At 40.4% G+C, this 21,033-nt stretch overlaps 1 long non-coding RNA gene across 1 annotated transcript; it reads right to left on the bottom strand.

The window, feature by feature from the left end:
• Window positions 1–9,020: 9,020 nt before the first annotated feature.
• LOC101176322 lies at window positions 9,021–20,599 on the bottom strand. The gene is made up of 2 exons (XR_178257.3): window positions 20,363–20,599; window positions 9,021–10,325 (listed from the first exon to the last, which is right to left on the bottom strand). It is a non-coding gene; the product is annotated as an uncharacterized LOC101176322 (long non-coding RNA).
• Between the last annotated feature and the right edge of the window lie 434 nt (window positions 20,600–21,033).

Here is a 21,033-nt window from a genome sequence, read left to right as displayed (position 1 = left end):
AAGTGATGGCAAGAAGGTTCTGTAGGGCAGAACACATAGTTTCTTTTCTTTCCTTTTTTGGGTTCTTAGTTGAGACACTCTGCTGAAAACAAAAGTCAGTTTTAGAAAACAAAAACAAGCGGCTGGGTGCAGTGGCTCACGCCTGTCATCCCAGCACTTTGGGAGGCCGAGGTGAGTGGATCACCCGAGGTCGGGAGTTTGAGACCAGCCTGGCCAATATGGTGAAATCCCGTCTCTACTAAAAATACAAAATTAGCCGGGCGTAGTGGCGGGTGCCTGTAATCGCAGCTACTCAGGAGGCTGAGGCAGGAGAATCGCTTGAACCCGGGAGGTGGAGGTTGCGGTGAGCCAAGGTTGAACCATTGCACTCCAGCCTGGGCAACAAGAGCAAAACTCCGTCTCAAACAAAACAAAACAAAAAAAACAAAACAAGCAGACATTTATTAACCCGTGTTGTACCCATCATGCAGGAGAGAGAGACCTCGGCTCAAAAATTATTTCTCTTTCAAGTCAGTGGCTTAAGGGCTTTGCTCAAATAGTTTTTCTTTTCATTTTTAGCAAATGATGCTGGAACAACCAGATAACCATATGCAAGTAATGAAGCTGGACCCCTGTCTCGTAACATATACAAACATTAACTCAAAATTGATCAAAAAGCTAAATGTAAGAGCTAAAACTAGAGAATTCTTGGAGAAAATATTGAAGTAAAGACAACACTGAATTCTTTTTTTTTTTTTTTTTTTTTTTTTTGAGACAGACTCTCGCTCTGTTTCCCAAGCTGGAGTGCAGTAGCGCGATCTTGGCTCACTGCAAGCTCTGCCTCCCAAGTTCAAATGATTCTCCTGCCTCAGCCTCCCCAGTAGCTGGGACTACAGGTGCCCACCACTACGCCCAGCTAATTTTTGTATTTTTAGTAGAGACGGGATTTCACCATATTGGCCACGCTGGTCTCAAACTCCTGACCTTGTGATCTGCCCTCCTTGGCCTCCCAAAGTGCTGGGATTACAGGCGTGAGTCACCGCGACCAGCCTGCTCCAATAGTATTTTAACAAAGAGCCATAAAATCCTATATAGCAACAAGACAAAAGAGAGAGCGTTCGAGTGTTTTAAAAGATAGGAAAATGTGGGAAGTTAGTAAAATCTGTTCTCAGATTCCTGCGGTGCCTGCTGGTACCTTTTCTGGGTCAATAAACAAGTGCTGTCTCCATTAAGGAAGCATTGGTGTCCTGTCATCAAGCAAGTAGAGGCTGAAACCGTGTCCCCCTATATTTTTTGTGTCTTTAACAGTCCTCAATATGTTGGGGAGAAATATTTTGATTTCCTTCAATTCCTAGAGATCACTTTTACCAAGTAAAGAGTTGGAATCTCAAGATTCTAGGAGACTTTCCCATGGCCACACTGTTAGGGAATGTTGAAGGTATTCGGTATCCTGGTCTCCCAAGGCAGGGCTGCTTCACCACATCATGCCCATTTTCTTACCCAGGAGATAGTCTCATGTAAATTAAGAGAAACGTCTGTTCCAGCAAATGCTTGTCTCCTAAGGCTGTCCACTTCCTTAGTTCAGGCATCTGTGGGGAGGTTTTGGAATCCTGGAAGGAAGAGTTGGCCAAGCTTTAGGGTGGATCAAGGAGGCCACATCTCTACATAGTGACCTGCTTTGTATCCATTGCTCCAATAGGGTCTTCTACCTTCTGGTAGTCTCCATAATACCAGAGGGATCAGGATTACTTCCTTGTATGCAAATCTTCACCAAATCCCAATGCTTACTGAAGCAAGTGGCAAACCTCTTAAGCTGATTTTTAGTTTTTTAGTTTAAAAGACCTCTCCAGCTACTTTCTTAAGATAAATTATCTTTTAATTTGTTGGTTTTTGCTCCCACATCTTACCATAACTTCCGTATTCTTCTCTCTGTGAATTCTGTAAAATAGTAAGAATACACAGTACAAAAAGCCACACTCAAAGCCAGAGAGAGATAGTGAAGAAAAAGAAGGAGGAGAGAGAGAGAGAGATTGAGAGAGAGAATTTAGGAGAGAGCTATAAGGTGTTGTAAAATTGTGAAATGATACTTACAGTCTCTCAAAAAAAGAGTGTGGCAGATATGAATACTTCCTATTCCTCATGCAACCACAACAGACTATGATCCCTTTGCCTTTCTCAATTTCCCTTGAATTTCTCTTGTATATTTTCTGACATATGTGCAAATTAAGACAAATGTATGATACCCAACATTCTCAAACTAACAAATAAAAATGCTTATATATATATAAAGAATCATAACTGGGTAGATAAAAATTATATAGATGTTTGTGTTTGCAATGAACAGATAGAAATATCCACTGATGTTATTATCTAGAAAAAAAATTTGTGATGACCTGCCTAGTTTTCCAAAAATTTACAACACAAACAACAAATCGATTTATTTTTGCATAATTCACAGCTTATTTTGGCATTGCACAAACTGCATATTAAATCAAACGTAACATTTTGTCATTGTCGTGAACATAACATTAAATTAAGTATGTTCCTCTTGGGCTTCATATTATAAATAATAGCATCAATGATATTCTAATTCCTGGTTTATTATTATTTTTTTAAATGAACAATGATATGAAAATTCATGGTAGCAAGACCATATCACCACATAATTCTGTTGAGTGATATAAAAGATCCATTTATTGATTGTGATAATCTTAGAGGCCTGTGTTACTTTATCGTCAAAATTTTAAAAGAAGTAAGAAAGGAGAGATTTCTCATTGGAGCCTTACTGAGACAGTTTCAGGCATATGAGAATTAAAGGAATGCATTAAACTTGAAAGTCAGGCTTAATCTATCTAGTGGAAAAAAAATCTTTTTAAAAGGTTCCAAAATACTCCACACAGATCAACTCACTGATTAAGTTATAATATTTCTCATGTATCCTATTTTATTCACCCAACAATGGGGATCCCGGAAATCTTCGGTCACCATATTATGATTGCAGTAGCTGCACATGGGCGGGGCCCACTCTTTAAAAAAAAAAAAAAAATAAAAATTCTTCTTAAACAGCCTACCAGGAAAGAATAAAGACAACCCAGTGAAATGTGTGACAGATGGAAACCCAGATGCAAAGCCAAGTCACAGAGGAGTCAAGATTTCAATGGAGATGAATTTGGTTGTGCTCCCAGGGACAGAGATTAAACCACTCAACCATAGCACTCAGGGCCCAGATAAAGGATTCAGATTCATTTCAGGTCCACAGAGGTGGAGGAAAAGATTTCAGAATCTACCAAACAGGCATAAAAAAATCAGATGTAAATTAAATATGTTAAATACTCAAAATATCCAATGAAGAGATTAAAATTTGCTTGTATTAGAATATATAGAAAATATTTTTGCATCACTGTTCTCAAAGGAGGCTAAATGTTTAAAATATTGTGTTAAAATAATTTTTCCCAATTATTCTCTACTATACCAATTGCAAAATGTCTCCCCTATTTCTGTTTAATAATATGTAGTCGAAAATGATAAAAATTCTAAAACCAGCATCTACACTGAAGCTCTTTTAACGTCAAGTTGAAAGCTTTATCCTTATCATTTAATAGTGAATGAACAATTTATTTTTTGTGTTAAGAAACTGTTTCTTAAATTTAATCTTCTATTTTTTAAAACAATGCCATGAGTAAAATTTACTTGAAGCAATTCATTGCTAGAATCATCATCTCTTGGCATTTCAACACAATGAAGCCTATACTTTGTAATAAATATGTCAATTCTACAACTTTTAAGAGTAGGTACTTTAAACCATGTGCAAAAAATGAATCTCTACAATGTTTTCCTTTAGTTACACTTGTGAAGCATTTCATATTCTCAAACTTGAGGTAGAGAAAACTCTCTGATTTCCTTAAAACATCTTCACATTTAACAACTTTAGTCATACATGCAATGTGAATAAATACGATCTCTGAATAAATGTAATCATTCCAAATGCCTTTCATAGTACCTGGCACATGATATGTGTTGAATAAAATGCTTATTAAAAGTTAAATTGTCTGCTAGATACAAAGATGGGAAGAGATAGCATTAGGAAAATGCCATGTACAGAGGTGTACGGATTTGTGTATGTATGGATTACTATGTCTAATGGGTAAGGCATTTTAGACAGCCATTTGAAGCTAAAAGAAACAGGAAACTGTATCATCTCTCTTTTACACTTGGTCCAAGAGATAAAGGGAATCTAGTATGACACAAAAGGAAATAGTAAAACTTATGCCTGAGGAACTATAAACTCATATTTTACAAACAGACATTATCTTCTCTATTAAATGTGTGTGTGTGTGCATCTCTGAGTCAATATGCGTATAATTATCTGATAAAAAATTATTTAAAATGTGTATGCATATGTTAATGTGAATAACGGTGATAGCTTCCCAAGGATATGTATTTGGAACTTATTTTTTTAACAAAATTATTTTAAATACCCAGTAGCTGCCTTGATAAATGGTAGCTTTTTAGAGAAAAAAGATTATTCTTTGGCTGAAGCTCATTACTGTTTCTTTATCTAGGACTTAGAAGAACTGCTACCCGGGCCAAATCTCTCTGAATAAATATCTCATGCTTCCTGAGGAATAAATCACGCCCTAACATTTCTAACTCTATGTAACTGTTTGAAGGGTTGCACTGCATGTTGCACATTCTGTAAGTGCTTCTCTTCCTATAAGTTCTTCACCAAGATGTAAATGGACCACAGATGGACAATAGCAGGTGCCTCCTTCAGGCATCTCTCCCATATGAAGAAAAGCAAACGTCTCTGTCTAGTGTGCTTTGAGACTGGATAATTGCCCTCTCTTCTCGCTAAGCTAATTTTATATAAAATGGACTCAAGTATGATAGAAAGAAAAGCAGAAATGGATTCTATGAGAAACAGCACAAAATTGAAGTGGATTCTGTGGGGAATCACAGTGCTGTAGTAAATTAACGAAAAAATATTTTCATTCTACTTATGTGCAAAGCATTATCTTGTGTTTCCAAATCATTACTGCATAAAATCTCCAGTTTATGTCTTACCTTTGCCTGCTTTAAAAACTTTACTATTAGACAATACAAGTTATCAAATCAAATCAGAGTCACAGGAATCATAGATCTAACTAATACCAAATTTTACTGATAATGTGAAGGATACTGGTAATTATAACAAACAGAAAAAAAAAATAGAGAAATCTGACCAACCGCAGGTACCCTTTCTTCTTCTATTGACACATTTTTTATTTCAAAATTAACATGTAAGGGGCTAATACATGCATCAGGATATTACTTGCATAAAGGAAACCCTTTTGTTAAGGATTATTTCCTATTAACATTTCATTAACTTATGTAGACCAGGTACAACCGGCTAAAAGCATTTCATATGTAAGGATTCTATTACAACCACATATCATTACTGTATTTCCATTAGCAATTTTGCAAGAGTTTTGGAACAAATCATCTTTTTCTGTCTTTCCCAGGCACCTCCTGTAGAGAGAGGAAATAGATTGTAGGCTGTTAGAGCTATAAAAATACCGTAAAAGTGCTTTTTCTACTCTCTACTCTCATGCGGTCACATATCTGGTATCAGACGATACCAGAGCAGATGTGTGAGGCATGTTTCCCCACACACCAGCCAATCAGTTCTGCAGTGGATACCACCCAGATGTCTTTTAATCTAAATCAATTGTGACGCTCTCTATATGATGAAGGCTTAGTCTCACAATACAGTCCCCCACTTTAGACCGCAGTTGCAAGTCTGGGCGACCACAAACTTCTGTCCAACTGGCCATAAATCAGGGTTCCCACAACTTCCTCCTTGGGTTTGATACATTTGCTAGAGCTGCTCACGGAACTCAGGAAAACACTTTTGTGTATTGGTTGATTATAAAGGATATTACAAAGAGTGTGGATGAATGGCCAGATAGCAGAGTTGCAGAAGGCAGGTGTGTGGGAAGAGCTGCCTTGCCCTCTCTGGGCAGGCCACCCTCCAGGAAGCTCCACGGGTTCAGCTATTTGGAAGCTTATTGGACCCAGTCCTATCAGGTTTTTATGGAAGCTTAATTATAAGGGCATGATTGATTAAATCATTGGCCATTGGTGATCAGCTTAACCTTCAGTTCCTTTCTGTCTCCAAGGTTGGGGATGGAAATGAATATCTCAACTCTCCAATCATGCCTTGGTCTTTCTGGTGACCAGCCCCCATCCCAAGCTATCTAGTCTCTTCTACCATCAGTCATCTCATCAGCATACAAAAGACATCACTCAAGAGAATCCAAGGGTTTTAGGAGCTGTATGTCAGGAAACTGGATAAAGACCAAATCTATATTTCACAGTATCACGTAGGCCTTCCACGCTAACCCTTTTTTCCACAACCATAACAAGCTTTTACCTCTTAAAAGTTGGGAGTTTGTAATTTTTTCTTATTGTAAAATCACTATACAAACTTCGCAAATTTGGAAATCCTAGAATGTATTAACACTGAAAAGTTAAAAAAGAGAAAAATCACAGTTCTATATCTATGGATAAACTGGTAATACATGTCTCCAAAACTTGTGTGTGTGTGTGTGTGTATTGATTTGCTTTCTACTTATCATTATATCATAATTGATATCAATGACATCAAAATTTCATTGCCTTGTATTCCAATGTGTAGATCTTCTTTCATCTATCATCATTTTAGTTGGTTTCCAATATTTACTTGTTTATATAGCACTCAATGAAAATTTTCAATCAAATATCCCTAGGGACATCTCATGATTTTTATTTGATACATTCTTATATGAAACATGTGCAATTAAGGGATTTTAATTAAATATTATAGAATGTATAAATTTAAACCACCACTAAAGTATAGTGGTACCATTTTATTATAGCCATTTTATAATCATATATTCTCTTTGTAAAATATCTAAAGATTTAGAGTGTTAATATTACACTACTTTCCATTATGGCTAAAGAATATGGATAATTAGTTTATTCATGGTCTTTCCTAAATGCCCCTTGAAGATGCTACATCATTTTCATACTAATTTGAAAAAACATCACATATTTTAAAATGTTACAATTTTAATAAGTAATATTTTATAATTTTTTATACACAGAGAAACCTGATTTAACAATAGTTTGACTTACAAATTTTCAGTTTTACAAAGGTGCAAAAGTGATATGCATTTAGATGCTCCTCAACTTATGACGGGGTTATGTCAGGATAAACCCATGATAAGTTAAAAACGCTGTAAGTAAAAAAGTGTACAATTTGATTTAGGATATTTACAACTTACAGTGGGATTATGGAAGAGTAACCCCATCAAAGGCAAAGAGCACCTGTATCTTCATAACAGTATATTTTATAATAAAATGGGATGCTTCTTCATAATTCATTGTATAATGGTGCATAGCGTATTTATATATCATAAAGTGATATATGTATTTAATGCTTATGATATATTGTATTCTATGCAGTACATATGAAATATGAAATAGGTATTATATGTTATTTTATGTATTGGTATATTTATGTTCTATATTTTATTTTTATTGGTAATAAAAATTTTAGATAATATATGCTACGTAAAATATTTCACTTAACAATAAATTTTGCAAATTATTTTTCTACTTATTCTATTGCTATTTGATTCTTTTTTCATATACTTACAGATTTTTATATATTTAAAAAAATAATTTTGTACTCTGTTCCTTTGCATTTCTTCTTTAAAATTTATTCAATTCAAATAGCTTATAAAAATTTATAATTATATTTGAGTAATATAATTGATTCACTAGTCATTTTTATTTTTATTTTTTTGAGACAGGGTCTGGCTCTGTGGCCCAGCCTGGAGTGCAGTGGTGGGATCTCGGCTAACTGCAACCTCTGCCTCCCAGGCTCAAGTGATCCTTACACCTCAGCCTTCTGGGTAGCGGGACTCCAGGTGCACACTACCACACTTGCCTAATTTAGCTATTTTTTGTAGAGACGGAGTTTCACGATGTTGCGCAGCCTGGTCTTGAACTCCTGAGCTCCAGTGATCCATCTGCCTGGGCCTCCCAAAATGCTGGGATTATAGACATGAGCCACCACACCCATCCTGTGATTCACTATTCTTAATGCTATTATTTCATTGGAAATAATTTGACTGCCATTAGTTGGGGAATATTTTTTCAATATCATTATAACTATTGTTTTTATTACAATATTATTTATAAGAGGTTACCTCTCACTATTCTAAAATCTTATTTGATTATACACTTGTGTTTGTTTCTGGAGTTTTTTTTCTATTTTATTTTTGCAGCATTTCTATAGTATTGATAATTGCTGCTTAATAAAATATTCAATATCTGGTATTAGAAATTTATTATTGCTTTTATTTTCCAAAGTGTGTTATCTTTAAGTCCTTCTTTGTCCAGAAATTTAGAATTATGTAGACATGTTTTCCCCACTCCTTCTACCTTTAAGACTATGTTTGAACTTCTATTACATTTCTGAATCAATTTGAGGTAAAAAATTACAAACAGAAAACAGTACTGTTGACTCCGGTGGGGTTTAGATTTCATCTTGAAGATAAAGCTGGTTTTCTTTCAAAGGGAGGAGTTGGATGAAAATTGGGAGACTTTAGAACAATGTAAATTTGAAATCATAAGTTGTTTTCTTAAAGGAAGCTAAAGATGCTTCTCCTAACTCTCAGCTTTAAAGTATGGGAGAGGAAGGAGTTAGGGCTATTTGTTAAAAATAGATCAGCATTCTAGATTCAAACCCCTCCCCTTCCTGTATGGAAGGAGAAATGAACAAGAAAGAGACTCTCAGGAAGTTACCAGGATGATGGTGTGTGTGTGTGTGCCGGAAAGAGACCACTATTAGTCAGTAAATATTTAGCTCTAGCTAACTCAGTGAGTATGCCTTTTTTTCATACCATTACATCAAAAAACAGGTACTGAACCTCAGAAGGGAGAAATATTTTTCAGGTAGAAATCCAGCACAAGAATGAAAAAGTCATACACATTTCAAAAATCTTAGAAGAAAATTAAGGATAATGCATTTTTATTTTAATTAAGGAAATATTTATTTAAAAGTTATAATAATTATAGCTATAAAACATGAAACTAATTTTACTGTTAAAATTGTCAAAGTACTAACTATGAAGAAGCTATACAAAATAAATATATTTGTAACACGTACAACAGACAAAATATTGGTTTCTAGAATATGTTTCAAAACCACTACAAGTTAATAAAATCAACAAAAACATTAACTGAAATTCACAAGAAAATTAACAGGAATATTCAATCAACATATGAAAACATATTCAACCTCAGTAATAATCAGAAAAATTGAAATTACTACCAAGTAAATTAGCATTTTTTACATATTGATTTTAAAATAAAATGTGTGATAAGACTAAGTGTTGGCAGGTTATGTAGCCACAGAAATCATTATATACGGCCAGAGCGAGTTTACCCTGGCATCTCCACCTTAGACAAATCATTATAATCTAGCGTTACAAAAAAGAAATAATACATATCTACCAGAGATATACACAACAATTTCATACCAGCACTGTTAGTAATTAGAAGAATTATAAGCAATCTATGTTGCAACAGTAGGAAAATGGATAAATGAGCTGTAGTATATGTATAAAAGAAAGTCAAAACAGAGAAAATGAACGAACTAGAACTACATCTTTAACATATATGAATACTTTTCAAGAAAAGCAATTTGCTTGAGATTATATACAATATTTTCCTATTTATACAAGGTTTAAAACAGAGAAACATTATAAATGTGCAGTGATACCTGTGTTGCAGGACTTTTCCTCAATTCAGCTAAAGACGGCATCTTTGTCCGTCCCACAGCCACAAAAGTTTAGGCTCGCAGATGGTTTGAAGGGTGAGTGAAGCAGGGTTTTATTGGGTGGAAAGGGAAAAACGGGCAAACAGGGATGCTCTGCAAGGCCAGAGTCCCTGCTACAGCGCTTCCTGCCAAGCCAGTGGAATTTAAGGTTCCACACAGGAAGGGGAGGGGCCAGGCTGCTCCCAGCTGCAAATGTCATCAACTTCCTGAGGCTCCACCCTAGTGCGCAGGCCAGATGGAGTTTTCCAGAGACCCCCTCCCAACTGGCTGTCTTATTCCCCACGTCTAAAGAAGTACATGTAACTGCTGTTAGAATAAGGATAAGAATGAAGACCAATGTTAACTGCTTCGTGATGACAGGGGGCGCTGTTTTGGGGAAGCATCGGTCAGAGCTCCCTCAGCGGCCCATTTAAGGGTTCCCAGCAGAAGGGGCCATCGTCAGAGGCTCTGGTTGCATGACTGGTTGGAGTTTGATGGCCTGAAGGCAAGAACAGACGAACCAGGTTATTAGAAAACATGTATCAAAATGAAACAAGGGGAGGGGTAAGGAGAGCTCAAAAATCCCGAGGCCTTTTACCAGTTTGCAAAGGGAGGAGGCCAAAAGCTTGACCAGTGAAAAAAAACTTCACCCTTTTGCTGGCACACTGGGCTTCTGTGTTCCCTTCCCCTGAGCCTAATCTCAAGCCAACCAGTTCAAGGTTTGGGAAATTAACTCTTTCCAGTTTGGAGGATGCATCTGAGATGAGTGTCCCATAGTACAGGGACACAATTACCTATCTGTGAAGAGAAGACAGAGAAGGGGAAAGGAAAGGAGAAGGCATTTTTAAAAGGAGTCCCAGGGGTTTAGGATGCATTTGAAAGGGATACAGAGTGAAGATGAATGGCTACCCATGTAGAAAGGTGAGCAGGCATCCATGGTTCCCTTCACTTCCTAAAAGATACCTGGGGTACTTCAGGGAGAGATGGAAAAGCGTCCTTTTTCCATCTGCTGTCCTTGCATCTCCAAGTTCTGGAGACCTTGGCAGGTGCCACCATGAGTACCAAAGCGGCTTGCACCCATGAAGCTGGGGGGCCTAGGGAATAGGAATTATCTACTTTCACCTATACCTCTATCACACCTACTGTAAGTAGCCTTGGAGTTCCCTAGACCTCTTTTATGCCATGGATATTAACATGGCCTTTATCCATGAAACAAGAAGGCTGGGTTGACTTAATGGGCAGGAATCAGCTACACTCACTTGTGCTGTTCCTTTTCACTTCCATCATTGTCTGCCTCTGGATCCCTCGGATCCAGTTTTCCTTCTTAGGGCTTTGACCCAAAGCTTGGAATTGCACGGACTCCTTATGATAAGCTGAATGCTAAGGTAAAGCTGTGGCATTGACTCCTCTTCCAACAAGGGAGAGAAAAGGATGTCTTGTGACACACTCAGGTAACTGGTGGCTACAGTTATGCTTGCGAGGGTTTCGGTGCCTGGTGCTTGGCTTTGGTTAGGGCTCTTGGTCTTACTCTCCCAAAAAGGAAACTTCCTAGTGATGGGCATTCTATTTATTCCCATCACCTGGCAGAATTTGCAGGATAATTGCTCAGAACTAGAATATTGATCCAGATTTCTACATTACCAGATAACACCCCTCTTGTTCTTTCTGAGCTGCAGCTGGGGATTGCTGGTTGGTTCACAGGAATAAGCAGGGTTAGTCTAAAAATGTAGGCAAAATCTTGAAAACAACTAGTGAGTTTAGAATTTAATGACAAATGTATAACTTTTGAAACATAATTTCTCTCCAGTCCTCACTTTTGTTAAGAAAAAAACCATGATAGGACTGAGTTTTTTGCAAAATAGACTTCAGCCTTATACTTGGCCTGATTATTTGCATAATAATTATTTCTACACAGGCCTTTTAGAATGGCTTTGATGGAACTCTGTTCCTCAAGGGATCTCAGATAAGACCTTTTAAAGCCATGCCTAGCCATGGGTTTATCCTCAAATACATGTGAGTTGGGTCATCCTCTCCTCTTACGGTCCCAAGATAAACTTGGAGCTCCTGGACCTGTTAGAAAGTGACACTCTTTACTGACCACAGGTCAGGAACCCTGTATAGGGACTGAGTATGAGACCAGCTTCCCCATGGGGCTTTTATTGGCTCTGCAAGTCAAGCTTGACTCCTTAAAGGGAAGTATGCCCTTCCAGTCAAAGCCTTAGTAAAATAACCAGTTTTTCCAATTGTTTTCTGTTGCAAAAGAAAAATGGATTCTTATTGCACTGATGTAAACAACTATATTGCCATAAGAATACTCATAGATAATTTCTAAATTCTAGAGGAACCAGGCAGAGAGAAACAAACATGCTACAAATTTTGATCATAGGAGTGTATACTTTACTTATTAATGACCGTAAATAGTTCAAAATAAGTTTCCTTGACTGTGAAAAACAAAACAAGGATCAGCAATATTCCAAGCAAAAATCAAAAAGATTAGCTTCAGCTTCCTGAGTTCAGTCCATCTAGTTAACTCTTGTTTTGCTTGATATTTTTGAATATTTCAGCCCTTTATGAGCCCCGTAAATAATTTTCCTTTATTTCAATGTTACAATCTCAAAAGCTTCCAGAAGCCTGTATTTGAGAGCACCTCCTAAAGTTCTATAGCTTATTATAAACTATTTTTTGAAAAGGATTAAAGCAAGACAACAATTGTCTGTGAATAGCAAAATGCCCAGGGTAGTGACAGTTAGAAACACAACTGACAAAAATGTTTGGTTATCTCTGTGGTTTGCAATAACTTAACCTTAATTATGATTGGTAGCATATACTTAGACATTAGAATTTTAGAACTCTCATACAATGTTGGAACATATATTAGCATTATTTGCCAAGATATAACCTAAAGAAGACTGAACATAATTTTGGCAATCCCATGTACCTAAACATGTCAAGTAATCCTATTTACCTCTCTTCTCTGGACACTTCAGGGGCCCTCTCAAACTACTCAAAAAGCCAGGTGCTGGGGAAGACAATTTTGAGCTCAAGTTTGATTTTGAGAACGCTGTTAAATGTTCAAGGTTTAAAACACTTGATATTATGAAACAGAATTCCAGATTACCACAAATTATTTGTTTTGCAAAAATGATGACTCAGAAAACGTAAAGAAGCAAAAACCTTTTATAACCCTTTACAGATTTTGCCAAAGAGCAGCTAGTGCCGTAGGAAACCCTTGTTATGCTTTTATTTCAATGCTCAATTTACAGAAAAACCATATAATACAGTTTTTTGAATTTAGTCAATATGTTCACACAGAGTTTCATGTGCGTCCATGCGAAGAGACCACCAAACAGGCTCTGTGTGAGCAATAAAGCTGTTATTTCACCTGGGTGCAGGTGGGCTGAGTCCTAAAATAGAGTCAGCAAAGGGTGGTGGATTATCATTAGTTCTTGTAGGTTTTGGGATAGGCAGTGGAGTTAGGAGCAATATTTTGGGGGCATGGGGTCGATCTCGCAAAGTACATTCTCAAGGGTAGGGAGAATTACAAAGAACCTTCATCAGTTAGGGTGGGGCAGAAACAAATCACAATGGTGGAATGTCATCAGTTAAGGCTATTTTTACTTCTTTTGTGGATCCTCAGTTACTTCAGGCCATCTGGATGCACACGCGCAAGTCACAGGGGATGCAGTGGCCTGGCCTGGGCTCAGAGGCCTGACATTCTTGCCTTCTTATATTAATAAGAAAAATAAAATGAAATAGTGTTGAAGTGTTGGGGCAGCGAAAATTTTTGGGGGGTGGTATGGAGAGAGAGCGGGCGATGTTTCTCAGGGATGCTTCAAGCAGGATTAGGGGCGGCGTGGGAACCTAGAGTGGGAGAGATTAAGCTGAAGGGAGGTCTTGTGGTAAGGGGTGATATTGTGGGAATGTTAAAAGAATGATTTGTCATATAGAATGATTGGTGATTGCCTGGATACGGTTTTGGATGAATTGAGAAACTAAATGGAATAAGAGAAGGAGAAAAACAAGTATAAAATGTCTAAGAATTGGGAGGACCTAGGACATCTAATTAGAGAGTGCCTAAGGAGATTTCAGCATAGTCCTGCCAGCAAAGATTATTTATTTACTTCAAGAGTTAAGAGTGGCAGTTTGGGGATAGCACCAGAGATATCAGCTGTGATGGCTTGGAGAAACAGTGTAACTGCAGTGTAAACAAGAGCAGGGCATATATGAGTAGTTGAGAACGTGAATAGGAATATGACTAGACAGAAGATAGTAGGGATGACAAGTTTTTTGGGGGCACAGTCTAAGTTGGTCTGGTGTCTGGAATGAGACTGGGGCCTAATAAAAAGGAGCGTCTATACAGGTTAATGGGCTGTACCTTGTAGCATTCTGAGGACAGGTCTGACTTCTGAGTAGGAAAGTGGTAAAAGTATTGTCCAGTCTTTTTAAGTTGGTGGCTGAGCTTGGTGAGGTGTGTTTTTAAAAGACTTTAGTCCGTTCTACCTTTTCTGAAGACGGAGGACGTAAGGGATATAAAGGTTTCACTGAATACTAAGAGCCTGAAAAACTGCTTGGCTGATTTGACTAATAAAGGCTGGTCTGTTATCAGACTGTATAGAGGTGGGAAGGCTAAACTGAGGAATTATGTCTGACAGAAGGGAAGAAATGACTGCAGTGGCCTTCTCAGACCCTGTAGGAAAGGCCTCTACCTATCCAGTGAAAGTGTCTACCTAGACTAAGAGGTATTTTAGTTTTCTCACTCGGGGCATGTTGAGTAAAGCTAATTTGCCAGTCCTGGGTGGGGGCAAATCCTCGAGCTTGATGTGTAGGGAAGGGAGGGGGCCTGAATAATCCCTGAGGCATAGTAGAATAGCAGATGGAACACTGAGAAGTTATTTCCTTGAGGATAGATTTCCAGATGGAAAGGAAATGAGAGGTTCTAAGAGGCGGGCTAGTGGCTTGTACTATAGCATAGCCTGCCTTTGCTCGTGTGTGGTGATTAGGCCTGGTGGAACTGCCATCAATAAATCAAGTGTGATCAGGGTGAGGAACAGGAAAGAAGGAAATATGGGGAAATGGGGTGAATGTCAGGTGGATCAGAGTGATACAGTCATGGGGGTCAGGTGTGGTATCAGGAATAATGTGGGAGGCCAGATTGAAGTCCGGGCCAGGAACAATGGTAATTATAGGACTTAACAAAGAGTGAGTGCAGCTGAAGGAGCCGGGGAGCAGAAAGTATATGCATCAGGTATAAGGAAGAAAATAGATTTTGGAAGTTATGAGAAATGTAGAGAGTGAGTTGAGCATAGTTTGTGATTTTGAGGGCCTCTAAAAGTATTAGGGTGGCAGCAGCTGCTGCACGGAGACATGAGGGCTAGGCTAAAACAGTAAGGTCAAGTTGTTTGGGCAGAAAGGCTGCAGGGTGCGGTCCTGGCTCTTGTGTAAGAATTCTGACCTCACTAACCATGCCTAGGAAGGAAAGGAGTTGTTGTTTTGTAAGGGATTGAGGTTTGGGAGATTAATTGGACATGATCAGCAGGGAGAGCACGTGTGTTTTTATGAGCATTATGCTTAGATAGGTAACAGATGAGGAAGAAATTTGGGCTTGACTGAAGTAATGGGGGCTGTCTGTGAAGCTTTGCGGCAGTACAGCCCAGGTAATTTGCTGAGCCTGATGGGTGTCAGGGTCCAGTCCAAGGGAAAGCGAAGAGAGGCTGGTATGAAGGGTGCAAAGGAATAGTAAAGAAAGCATGTTTGAGATCTAGAACAGAATAATGGGTTGTGGAGGGAGGTATTGAGGATAGGACAGTATATGGGTTTGGCACCATGGGGTGGATAGGCAAAACAATTTGGTTGATAAGGCATAGATCCTGAACTAACTTGTAAGGCTTGTCTGGTTTTAGGACAGGTAAAATGGGGGAATTGTAAGGAGAGTTTATAGGATTTAAAAGGCCATGCTGTAGCAGGTGAGTGATGGCAGGCTTTAATCCTTTCAAAGCATGCTGTGGGATGGGATATTGGCATTGAGTGGGGTAAGGGTGATTAGGTTTTAATGAGATGGTAAGGGGTGCATGATCGGGTGCCAAGGAGGGAGTAGAGGTATCTTATACTTGTGGATTAAGGTGGGGGGATACAAGAGGAGGATGCAAAGGAGGCTTTGGATTGGGAAGACAGGCAGCAATGAGATGTAGCTGTAATCCAGGAATAGTCAGGGAAGCAGATAATTTAGTTAAAGTGTCTTGGCCTAATAAGGGAACTGGGCAGGTGGGGATAACTAAAAGGAGTGCTTAGAAGAGAATTGTCTAAGTTGGCAGCAGAGTTGGGGAGTTTTAAGAGGTTTAGAAGCCTGGCTGTCAATATCCACAACAGTTACGGAGGCGGGGGAAACAGGCCCTTGAAAAGAAGGTAATGTGGAGTGGGTAGCCTCCATATTGATTAAGAAGGGGACGGGCTTACCTTCCACTGTGAGAGTTACTTAAAGCTTGGTGTCCGTGATGGTCTACGGGGCTTCCAAGGCGATCAGGCAGCGTCAGTCTTCAGCCACTAAGCTGAGGAGTCAGTCAGACAGCCTTGGGCCAGAGTTCCAGGGGCTCTGGGAGTGGCTGTCAGGTGAGTTGACCCCGATTTCCACTGGGGTCCCGCAGATGGGACATGGCTTAGGAGGAATCCCAGGCTGTGGGCATTCCTTGGCCTGGTGGTCAGATTTCTGGCACTTGTAGCAAGCTCCTGGGGGAGGAGGTTCTGGAGGAATGCCTGGCTGCTGCGGTTCAGGCGTTTGGACGTTCTTGTGTGCTGGAGGTGTGGCTGGGGGGTTTGTCTCACAGTGGAGGCAAGGAATTGCAACTTCTTTCTATTACTGTACACCTTGAAGGCGAGGTTAATTAAATCCTGTTGTGGGGTTTGAGGGCTGGAATTTAATTTTTGGAGTTTTATTTAATGTCGGGAGCAGATTGGGTAATAAAATGTATATTGAGAATAAGACGGCCTTTTGACCTTTTAGGGTCTAGGGCTGTAAAGCGTCTCAGGGTTGCTGTCGAACGAGCCATGAACTGGGCTGGATTTTTATATTTGATGAAGAGCCTAAACGCTATCTGATTTGGGATAAAGAAAAAGGAGCATTAACCTTGACTATGCCTTTAGCTTCAGCCACCTTTTTAAAAGTAAATTGCTAGGCAGGTGGGGGAGGGCTAGTCAGGGAACGAAACTGTAAACAGGACCGGGTGTGAGGAGTGGAGGTGATAAAAGGATTATAGGGTGGAGGAGCCCAGGCTGAGGAAGAATTGGGACCTAGCTGGGCCTGGCGAGGAGCAGCCTGGGGAGGAGGGGAGAGGTTAGATGGGTCTGTAGAAAAGGAAGATTAGAAAGACTCAGTGACGCTTGGGGTTGGGACTGAGGGGACAGGTGGGAGGGAAAGAAGGAAGATTTGGGATGAGTTACATTGGGAACAGAGACTAGAGAGGGACCGATGTGTAAAAGAACGCCTGGACATCAGGAACCTCAGACCGTTTGCCTATTTTACAACAAGAATTATTTAGATCTTGCAGGATGGAAAAATTGAAAGCGCCATTTTCTGGCTATTTGGAACTACTGTCAAGTTTGTATTGGGGTCAAGCGGCATTGCAGAAGAAAATAAGATGCTTAGATTTTAGGTCAGGTGAGAGTTGAAGAGGTTTTAAGTTCTTAAGAACACAGGCGGCCGGGCGCGGTGGCTCACGCTTGTAATCCCAGCATTTTGGGAGGCCGAGGCGGGCAGATCATGAGGTCAGGAGATCGAGACCACGGTGAAACCCCGTCTCTACTAAAAATACAAAAAAATTAGCCGGGCGTGGTGGCGGGCGCCTGTAGTCCCAGCTACTCGGAGAGGCTGAGGCAGGAGAATGGCGTGAACCCGGGAGGCGGAGCTTGCAGTGAGCCGAGATTGCACCACTGCACTCCAGCCTGGGCGACAGAGCGAGACTCCGTCTCAAAAAAAAAAAAAAAAAAAAGAACACAGGGTAAGGGAGAAGAAGGAGGAATTGAGGGTGGAAGGTTGCCCATAGTGAAGCCCAGAGAAAAGAGATAGTAGAGACATGGAGGGAAGGGGTTTGGGGGTTCTTACCCTCCAGAAAAGTGGGAAAGGGGTCGGGGCGCAGTGATACAAGGTCAGGGTGCGGAAATAAGGGATTGGGGCGCAGAGATATAAGGGGTTGGGGTATTTGCCCCTCCCCCAGAAAAGCAGTACTTGCCTCTAAGGGTGAAGGAGAAGGGGTTGGGGGTTTCTTGCCCCCCAGGAAGGCGGAGAAGGGGTAGAGACACGGAGAGAAGGGGTTGGGGTACTTGCCCATTCCCCAGAAAAGCAGGACTTGCCGCTAAGGGTTAAGGACCAAGGCAGGCGTCCTTGCGTGGTCTGACACCTCTGAAACCTGGGTGAATAATCAGAGAGGTGTCCCTGCAATGATTAAACACCAAGGGAAGGCTGCCTTCCCTAGTCCGTGACTGCCGCCGGAGTTTTGGGTCTACAGATAAAACGTGTCTCCTTTGTCTCTACCAGTAAATGAAAGGAATTGAAATTAAGAGAAGGGAGAGATTGAAGGGTGGAAAGGAGAAAGTGGTTGAGGGATAGTGAGAGAGGTTGGAGAAGAGAGTAAGAAGAGGCCGCTTACCCGATTTAAAATTGGTGAGATGTTCCTTGGGCTGGTCGGTCTGAGGACCTGAGGTTGTAGGTGGATCTTTCTCATGGAGCAAAGAACAGGAGGACAGGGGATTGATCTCCCAAGGGAGGTCCCCCGATCCAAGTCATGGAACCAAATTTCACTCGCGTCCGTGTGAAGAGACCACCAAACAGGCTTTGTGTGAGCAACATGGCTGTTTATTTCACCTGGGTGCAGGTGGGCTGAGTCCTAAAAGAGAGTCAGTGAAGGGAGATAGGGGTGGGGCCATTTTATAGGATTTGGGTAGGTAAAGGAAAATTACAGTCAAAGGGGGGTTGTTCTCTGGCGGGCAGAGTAGGGGCCACAAGGTGCTCAGTAGGGGAGCTTTTGAGCCAGGATGAGCCAGGAGAAGGAATTTCACAAGACAATGTCATCAGTTAAGGCAGGAACAGGCCATTTTCACTTCTTTTGTGGTGGAATGTCATCAGTTAAGGCTATTTTTACTTCTTTTGTGGCTCTTCAGTTACTTCAGGCCATCTGGATGTATATGTGCAAGTCACAGGGGATGCGATGGCTTGGCTTGGGCTCAGAGGCCTGACACAGAGAACCTCTTCGGCAAGGTTAATTTTCACAATTCTTCCATCACTTCTTTGAACCTTCAGCTTTTCAATAATTTAATTCAAAACAATCCTTTAACCCTAGGCAAAAATTTACATTTTCATGCCTTCTTATAACCTTTTACTAAAAAACATATTTCACTGTTCTTACACTCCTTGCATGCAAATCTATTTCCAGTAGTCTCAATTACATGTTATAATGGTAACTCCTAGTAATTTTTAGCATTAATTTAAAACCTGGTAAATTGTTTTAATTGTGTGCTAACTGCAGCCAAGGTTTGCCTTCTTAGTTAAGGATGTGATTAGTTCCATATGTCCCCAGGCCCTACCAGCTGTGGAGCAGAGGAGACAGACAATTTCAAAACCCCAAAAGCAGTTTGTAACCTTGAAACACTTAGCAAACCTTGCATCTTACCTACATTTTACCAATAATCTTTAGGGGCTGTTTTTATTTCTCAAAGATTAAAGTCATGTGAACTGAAAGGTACCACAGCCTTTAACTTCCCTTAAAAAATACTTGATCCAAGTGCTTGTCTTCTTTAGGACAAATTAATTAGAGATCTTTTTAAAGACAGCGCACACAGTATACACACAGACAGGCATTAGAAAATCCAGTTGCTGGGTGAGGTCCTTTAAGAGAAAGGGCTAGGAAAACATGCAGATATCAAACCAGAGAGGGCTCATCCTCTAAGGCAGGATTGCTCAACAAACCTTGCCAAGCAGTTACTGGCCACGCCCCCAGGATGTAAAAGAAGATGGAGGCTTGCAGCACACACCATACAGACATGCAAAGCACACCAGGATTGGCCACAGCCCAAGACTAGCCCTACAAATCCTTTTTCACAATTGAAGTTTTACAGAGACTAAGTTCACTGCTGACTGGGTGTGAAGAGGAGAAAAAAAAAAAGGTTTAAAAATGCCTGGGGAAGAACCTCTTATTCTTATGCAAGTGGTTCCTCCACCAGGGAGACAAGTTTAATTGCTGTGGGTCAGAGCTGGCCTCCCAGGTGCAGGGAGGAGGACATCCCATGAGTGGGTGGCAGAAAACGCCAGCCAGCCACTCATGGCGCCTTGGGCCAGGTATCCCAGCCCTGGCTGGGAGGGGAGGGCGGTGGGGAGCCGCTGCTCACCAGTTCCTTCCAAAAAAAGGGAGAAAAGGCTATGAAAAGGCCCCTAACCCTAGGAGCAGTAGGGGATGGTGGCGTGGTTTCCTCTACCCTCAGAAGCCGGAGGATGAGAGGGCTCAGAAGGCAGAGGGAAGGGAAAGAATTCTTGCCATGCATTTCACTCACTGTTTCTAGAGCCCCCACAGTGCATACCAAAAATGATGCAGGACTTTTCCATAGTTCAGCTGAAGACGGGGTCCTTGTCTGTCCCATGGCCACAACAATTTAGGCTCACAGTCAGTTTGAAGGGTGAGAGAGGCAGGACTTTTTTGGGTGAAAAGGAAAAAAGGGGGAAACAGCGATCCTGCATAAGGTCAGAGTCCCTGCTAGAGAGCTTCTCACCCACAGCTTGAATTCCAAGTTTCCCACGGGAAGCAGAGGGGCCAGGCTCCACCCCACTGCAAACAGCATGAACTTCCTGAGGTTCCACCCCAGTGTGCAGGCTGGTTGGAGTTTTTCTGGGGATCCCCTCCCACCTGGCTGTCTCGCATGCTTTTTTTTGTTTGTTTGTTTTTTTTTTTGTTTTTTAGTGACAGTTCATACTCTGGCTAAATGTATAGGAATTCCAGAATATTAAATTCCAGTGGTGATTACCTGTCCGGGAGGTAATGGGAGGTGATAGAGAGTGAATATGTGATGAGTATTTTACAGTCATGGCATATTTTTTCTTTAAGCTCTGTATCTTGTTATACAATTTGTTTTCCTGACCTATCTGGAATTTCTCTGCTCTCATAACAGCTTCCCCATGATCCATTCATACCAGCTGGAAAATTCTACTTGGCCTTGTTAGTGTTAAG

This window comes from Nomascus leucogenys, chromosome 5 (assembly GCF_006542625.1).
Source record: "Nomascus leucogenys isolate Asia chromosome 5, Asia_NLE_v1, whole genome shotgun sequence".
Taxonomy (NCBI): Eukaryota; Metazoa; Chordata; class Mammalia; order Primates; family Hylobatidae; genus Nomascus; species Nomascus leucogenys.
The sequence above is the reverse complement of the archived record's forward strand: the minus strand, read 5'-3'. Positions and strand labels throughout refer to the sequence as shown.